Consider the following 7,798-nt stretch of genomic DNA (forward strand, 5'->3'; position numbering starts at 1 on the left):
GTTTTTTTTAATTGAAACTATTTGATTTAAATTTGGTGCTAGGGTTGGCCATCCCCATTTCAACTTTAATGAAATTTAGACATGATGACATGATGATCATGCAAGGACAACCAAAGGCTAAGCTAGGGCTGTGACAGTTGGGCTCCAACTGAACCCGAGTGATTGCACTGCCGGCTATGCGTTACTGAACCCGAGCGATCGATCGATGGCTGTTAACTGAACCCGATCGAGTGATTCCTTCGCTACTGCTGCTAACTGAAGCCGATCGATGCTGCCTCTGGATGAACAGTGAGCGTTGCTAGGGGGAGTTGGATGAAGAGTTCCCGGTGGGGGTGGATGAACAGGACCCCATGGTGTTGCCTCTAGATGAACAGGACCCGATCGATCGAGGCGGTTGGGGATGGATGAACAGGACCCCGTGGAGGGCTGGATGAACAGTAGACGGTGGAGGGGTGGTTGAACAGGAGCCCGTGGAGAGGGCTGGTTAAACAGGAGCCCGTGGATGAACAATCGCAGGTGGAGGCTGGAGGAGGTCGACGGTGGATGAACAGTAGCCCGTGGAGGCTGGAGGGGGTCGACGGTGGAGATGAACAGTATCCCGTGGAGTCCCATTTTGCGGTATGCCACACCCCTCCCGATGAATAGGACCCCCGTTTCGACCGTAGCGCTCCAACACAAGTCCGTTTCCTCCATTTTGCGATATGCCACACCCCTCCCGATGAACAGGACCCCCGTTTCGACCGTAGGAGGCCCGTTTCCTCCATTTTGCGATACGCCACACCCCTCTTGATGAACATGATCCTGTTTCGACCGTGGTCGGTCGAGCACAAGGCCGTTTCCTCCGTTCTGCGGTACGCTAGGCCTCGTTTCCATCGGCTGTTCCGTCCAAGCCCTCTCGATGAACACGACGACGCATTTTGTTCCGACCCAGCCGGTTGGCTCCCCATGAACACGACGACGATGTAGTTTCTCCATTCCGACCCATCCATGTACACGAGCCCTGGCCGTACGTATGCGCGAGTAGGCGTTCGAGACCCCGCCCGTATGTACTTACATGGCCGTATTTTCTTTCTTGCACACTGGTCGCTGTACATACGTGTACATGCTACATGCGCGCCTCTACTACGACACGTGCGCGCTCTACATCGACCAGTATGTACGTACATGTTCGCGACCAGAATGACAACGCTACGTATGCTTCGACCAGGTGGGTCTCGACTGTCAGGCACTTCCTTGTGTGCGAAGATGTAGTTGGTGGGTCCCAGAAGTCAGGGGGTAAATCATTTTTTTGCCCGGACGCACTTCCTTGTGTGCGAAGATGTAGCTGGTGGGTCCCATCAGTCAGGGGGAAACGTTTTACGATGGCCCGTCCAGTGGGTCCCCGCTATCAGGTGCAGGAATAATTATTTTGCGCGTAATAAGGAGGCACTTCCTTGCGGCTGCCGTGGACCCAGCTGTCAGCCTCTCCACGTACAGTCCACGTCTGATGGAAGCCGTTCCTTGACCACGTTGACCACGCCGCGCCGAGAGCATCAGGGCGGTGGACGACGGCAAGGCCTAGGAAGGGGACGACACGGATCCGGGGAAGACGCGGTAGTGGATGCCCACGCGTAGAGGAGTATGAGGGTTCACTGGTTCGCTGTGGTGTGAGGCTGCCGTCGCCGCAGAATAATAGGGGGTGTGGGTGAGTAGAGGGATGGCCTGACCAGTGGTGGGAGTAGTAGGGGGGCGGTGAGGCCTCCGCCGCATCGCAGCCGGCCACGGAGGCAGGAGCACGGGGCACGACCAGCGCTGGTTTGGGCCGCTGGAGCAAGAAGACCAGAGGTTGAAGAAGCACTACGGCCGTTGGATGGACATCGTACGGTCACTGGAGCTAGAATTGTGCATATTGACTAAGTTAACAAAGCCCTCCATCCCCGTCAACTTACTAGGCCCACAAGTCAGCCTGCCACTATACTGGGTCCTAGCTAGCACGGGAGTATTCATTTTTTGTGTGTAATAAGGAGGCACTTCCTTGCGTGCGAACATATAGCTGGTGGGTCTGAGCTGTCAGCGGAGGTAACATTTTTTTCGCGAAATACAGAGGCCCTTTCGGTGGGTCCCAGTTGTCAGGTGGAGGAATCATTATTTTGCGCGTAATAAGGAGGCATTTCCTTGCGTGCGGCCGTGGACTCAGCTGTCAGCCGCTCCATGTACAGTCCAGTTCAGATGCATGTCGGTCGTTGACCTTGTTGACCAGGCCGCGTCGAGAGCACCATGGCAGTGGACGACGGCAAGGCCTAGGAAGGGAATGACACGGAGCCAGGGAAGACTCGGTAGTTGTTTCCCACGTGGAGGGGAGTAAAACTGTACGAGGGTTTACTGTTTCGTCTGCCATCGCCAGAGAATAACAGCAGGTGCGGGTGAGTAGAGGTATGGCTAGGCCAGCGACGGGAGTACGGTGGGGCGGTGAGGCCTGCGCGGCAGCACAGCCGGCCGCGGGGAGGTGGGAGCAGGCAGTCCTGTCGACGCTTGTTTGAGCGGCTGGAGCAGGATGAGCAGAGATTGAAGAAGCACGACGGCCGTTGGATGGACATCCAATAGTCACTGCTTGTGCATCAACCTTTTTTTTAGGAAAGCCTCAAATTTATGGAAAACAACATACAACCCATCTGCCATTATTTCTAATAATTTATAGCTCATTTGCTAATTCTTAAGGGGTTTTTTGGAGTCCATATTCTTCTTGTTAGCATTACAGCCCATATTGTGGCCACGGTTAAAAAATTATACGAAATTTTGCATATTTCAGTGCGGTCCGAACTGTTTTAAATCCCGAAATTTTGAGTCACATTCAAAATGATTTTAAAAATAAATGTATATCAATATAAAATCCAACAAACTGTCCACACATAAAAATAAATGAAATTTAAAATCTCGAAATGAAAAAAGAAATTTGAAACTAATTGCCGGTTTGATGTGTTTTAAAAATGTACAACCCATTTCTCATTACTGATAGGCCATTTTCTCGGCCAGCCGAATTAAGCTCTCCTTGTCTTGAAAGATTTGCAGTCCAACAGGCCTGACAAAGTGACTTGCTTGGCAAATCACAAAAATTTGGGCTATGGCCGTGGACCCAGCTGTGGTCATGGACCCAGCTGTCAGCCTCTCCACGTACAGTACTCCTCCGATGGAATTCGATCGTTGACCACATTGACCATGCCGCACCGAGAGCACCAAGGTGGTGGACGACGGCGAGGCCTAGGAAGGGGACGACGCGGAGCCGGGGAAGACGCGGCAGTGGATGCCCACGCGGAGAGGAATACGAGGGTTCACTGGTTCGTCTACGGTGTGAGGCTGCCGTCACCGCAGAATAACAGGGGTGTGGGTGAGTGGAGGGATGGCCTGGGCAGTGGTGAGAGTAGTATGGGGGCGGTGAGGCCTCTGCGGCAGCACAGCCGGCCATGGGAGGCAGGAGCAGGCGACACGACTGGCGCTGCTTTGGGCTGCTGGAGCAAGAAGACCAGAGGTTGAAGAAGCACTATGGCCATTGGATGGACATCGTACGGTCACTGGAGCTAGAATCGTTCATATTGACTAAGTTCACAAAGCCCTCCGTCCCCATCAACTTAGTAGGCCCACAAGTTAGCCACCCACTATGGTGGGTCCCAGCTAGCAGGGGGTATTCATTTTTTTGTGCATAATAAGGAGGCACTTCCTTGCGTGCGAAGATATAGCTGGTGGGTCCAACCTGTCAGCGGGGGGGACGTTTTTTTCGCGAAATACAGAAGCCCTTCGCGTGGGTCCTTGCTGTCAGGTGGATGAATCATTATTTTGCGCGTAATAAGGAGGCATTTCCTTGCGTGCAGCCGTGGACCTAGCTGTCAGCCTCTCCACGTACAGTCCACTTCCGATGGATGTCGTTCATTGACCACGTTGACCAGGCCGCGCCGAGAGAACCAGGGCAGTGGACGATGGCGAGGCCTAGGAAAGTTACAACACGGAGCCAGGGAAGACTCGGCAGTTGTTTCCCACAGGAGGAGTACGAGGGTTTACTGGTTTGTCTGTCGTCCCCGGAGAATAACAGCAGGTGTGGGTGAGTAGAGGGATGGCTAGGCTAGCGATGGGAGTACGGTGGGGCGGTGAGGCCTAAGCGGCAGCATAGCCGGCCGCGGGAGGAGGGAGCAGGCAGTCCCGCCGGCGCTTGTTTGAGCGGCTGGAGCAGGAAGAGCAGAGATTGAAGAAGCACAACAGCCGTTGGATGGACATCCAACAGTCACTGCTCTCGTGTGCATTATTTCTAATAATGTACAACCCATTTGTTTATTCTTAAGAATTTTTTTGGAGCCGATCTTCTTTTTGTTAGCATTACGCCCCATATTGTAGCCACGGTTAAAAAATATATGAAATTTTGCATATTTCGGTGCGGTCAACTATTTTTAATCCCAAAATATCGATTCACATTCAAACTATTTTGAAAAATAATTTATATAAATATAAAATCCAAATAATTGTTCGTGCATAAAAATCAATGGAATTTAAAATCTTGTAATGAAGAAAAATTGAAACTAATTCCCGGTTTGATGTGTTTTCAAAATGTATAACCCATTTCTGGGTAAACTGAATGAAACTCTCCTCGTCTTGAAAGATTTGCAGCCCAGCAGGGCTGATAAAGCAAGTAGGCCCCGTTTGGGTATTTCTTTTTAAAAAATAGAACTGGGCTAGCCATTTTCAACAAGAAAAAAACACAACTGGGCTCTTGATGTGGTAAACATAAATAAAACCCTGGCTAGATGGGCCACAACCCCTACATAGCCCCGTTGTTACCCTGATCTGTCGCTAAAACTAGTATAGATAACAAATGCTTGTTCCTCAAAAAAACTGTGCGACCTGCTGGGCCCTGGTGTCAGCCGCTCGTAGTGTAATTCTCTCGTTTATTGACTACGTTGACAATGGCGTGAGCCCCAGATGTCCAACCATTAGGAGGAACCATATTTTTGGGCTTGTAATATAGAGGCACTTGCTTGCATACTACCATGACGCTGGTGGGTCCCTACTGTCATCCTCTCCACATACAGTCATCTCCTTGTTCCTCTCTGTTGTTGACGACGTTGACAACGCAAGAGGGCGGTGCACCGCGCACGGGGAGCGAACCAAGGCCGCAAGGCGAAGGACGACGGTGAGGCCAGGAGCCGTGGAAGATGCGCCGGTCCAGTCACAGGCGGAGGGGAGTATGAGGGTTGACTAGTTCGGGTGCGGGTGCGTGTTGGGGCTGACGTCACCGGAGAATAACAGGACGTGTGGGGGAATAGAGGGAGGGACTGGCCAACGTTGGAGGGTACGTACGGTAGGGCGGCGGAGGCACAACCAGCCATGGGAGGCGGGAGTAGGCGGAGCCGACAGGGTGGTTTGGTTTGGGTGGCTGGAGGAAGAAGAAGACAAGAGATAGAAGATACACGATAGATGTTGGATGTCAATCCAACGGTTGGTAGGCAGAATCGTTTGTTGACTGGCTAGTAAGTCGACACCACCTTGGATAGGCTATTTCCTCGCGGGTCCCAAATGTCAGAATCCAAATCTGTCATGGTCATGCAACCTTTCCTATGAAAATTTACAGCCCATTTGATGTGCTAGTTCGAAATTAGTTTGTGGGTGCTGGTGGGGGCTAATCACTTGGCTTCTGTAATGCACAATGAGCTCAAGAAGCTGGCGAGAGTGATGTTATTTCCCTTGGTTGGTATTTGTTAGTTGTTACAATATTTCACTCTAATTTAAACGACCGACAAGCCATTTGCCTTGCTTCCAAGAAAATATGACAGTCACAGCCGAGTTGAAAAGGGCAAGAACATCTAACTCCAGCTTACAAACTGTACAAAAGCACGAGGGTTAATTGTTCATCAGGTTTACAAAAAAACCTAGGTTGAAAAGGGCAACAACATCTAACTCTAGCACTGTTTTCGGCAGTCACAGTCAAATGGATCGGTCAGGTCCATATAATGAACATCCTGGGTCGTAAAATTTACTGGATTATGACCACAATATGTTGTAAATAGAAGCCCGACACGTTCAGAAGCTCTTTTGCCCACCTGAAACTCCTTTTTTTGCTCTTCCACATACCCATCCATCAAAACCATGTTGCTGATAAACTTAAGCCTGATGGACAATAGTAACCTCGCATTCAGCAGGAAGAATGTGGCAAATCTAGTGTTTGCAAGGGTGGCTACATATCGTTCTAGCGTTATTGTCTTCAATTGAATCTCATGAGAAGTGAGAAAATCCCGATGCTTACGAATCCACTGATTGGTTATAACTTTCTTACCCCGTCCTGTTGCCTAAATAGACATGATGATTGAAAATAGTTAAGGTCTAAAAAAAGAGTGTCGAAAGAGCAACAACTGAACGGTTAATTCTAGTACACTATATGCGGGCTTCCAATGTGCGTGAAATTATCACCTTTATATACAACTTCTCCAGACATGGAAAGCATTGTAGCAAGCCAATAATCTTGTTCAGATCAAAACTATTCATTTGGATATATAAGATCTTGACAGAATCCAGCACCATTGATAGGCCACCCATGGAGAAACTCTTCATTAAGCATAGAACATAATATTAGTACAAAATGTGTACTTCAAGATGACATATAACTTATGCGCAGAAATTTAAAATGCAGCTTATGGTTACAAGTGTAGATGATAATATAAAGTACTTTAAGAACTATGGAGCCAAACACCATATTGAAATGAGCACAGAGATCATGTATTACACCCAAGGTCTCCAGTTTAGGCGCAGAGAGGACGATTATTTGCAACGGTGAATAACTAGAATCAAGGATCAACCTTTGAAGTGAAGGGGCATCTTGGATGATGAGCTGCCTTCCGTCAAAAGAAATTCCAATTGTTACAAGGTTAGGTGACTTTATTTGGAGACAACCGATTCTCACTATCAAAACAAGCACCAAGCACTCCAGGGCAGGGCAACTGGAGTGGATGATGCAGTGCAATGAGGCCTCCGATATACGAACCCGCACAAGTGAAATTTTCTCGAGAAATGGGAGTCGAAGGTTTAGTACCAGATTATCTGGTTGGTCGCACAGCGCAAAGGTGGCGGTGTGGAGAGAGGAGGAAAACCGCGAGATGGACATCGGTGCTGAGGGCACAGGTAGATTGGGTTCGGTATCTGGTAGGTGATTTCCAGGGGAATAGTAGAACTCAAGAAGCTGTAGTTCTGTGAATTCAGGGGATTTCAGCAAGGCGTCCACCATGCAGGGCATGGTATGCTTGCTCAGGTAGCATGACGGGATGCAGAGGCTTTGAACGGAGCCCTGGTGGGAGGAGATGATGGCTCTGGGGATTTCAAAATCATTGAAGAGAGATAGCTAACGACAGTCGAGATTAAGGGGCACGGCACACCATAGAGGGCGCCATCAAATTGAGAGGACTTGGGTGCGGCAGCAATCCTTGGTAGGGAGAAGCGAGATGATCTCCCCAAGGATGGCGTCTGGGAGATCGCTGATGTGGTCCACCCGAGATTCTACGGGTTCCTGGGATCCGGTGGGGGCGGGGTCGCCGCTTCTCCCCGCGCTGCCGGGTGCGGGATCTACAACAGGCGTCGTCGCTGGCGGGAGCCTCATCTTCTTGGCGCTGGGGTTAGCCGACTCCATTTTCCTCGAGGGTGTCGCATCGCGCTCATGGATTTGAGCAGAGTAACGAATGACGAGCCTAGTTGTAGTGCGAGTGAAGAAGAAGGGGAGCTGGGGTTTTTCTGTAGTAGTGAGGAAGAAGGGGAGCTGGGGTTTTCTGTAGGAGTGAGGTGAGGAATT

This window comes from Triticum urartu, chromosome 5, assembly GCF_003073215.2.
Source record: "Triticum urartu cultivar G1812 chromosome 5, Tu2.1, whole genome shotgun sequence".
NCBI lineage: Eukaryota > Viridiplantae > Streptophyta > Magnoliopsida > Poales > Poaceae > Triticum > Triticum urartu.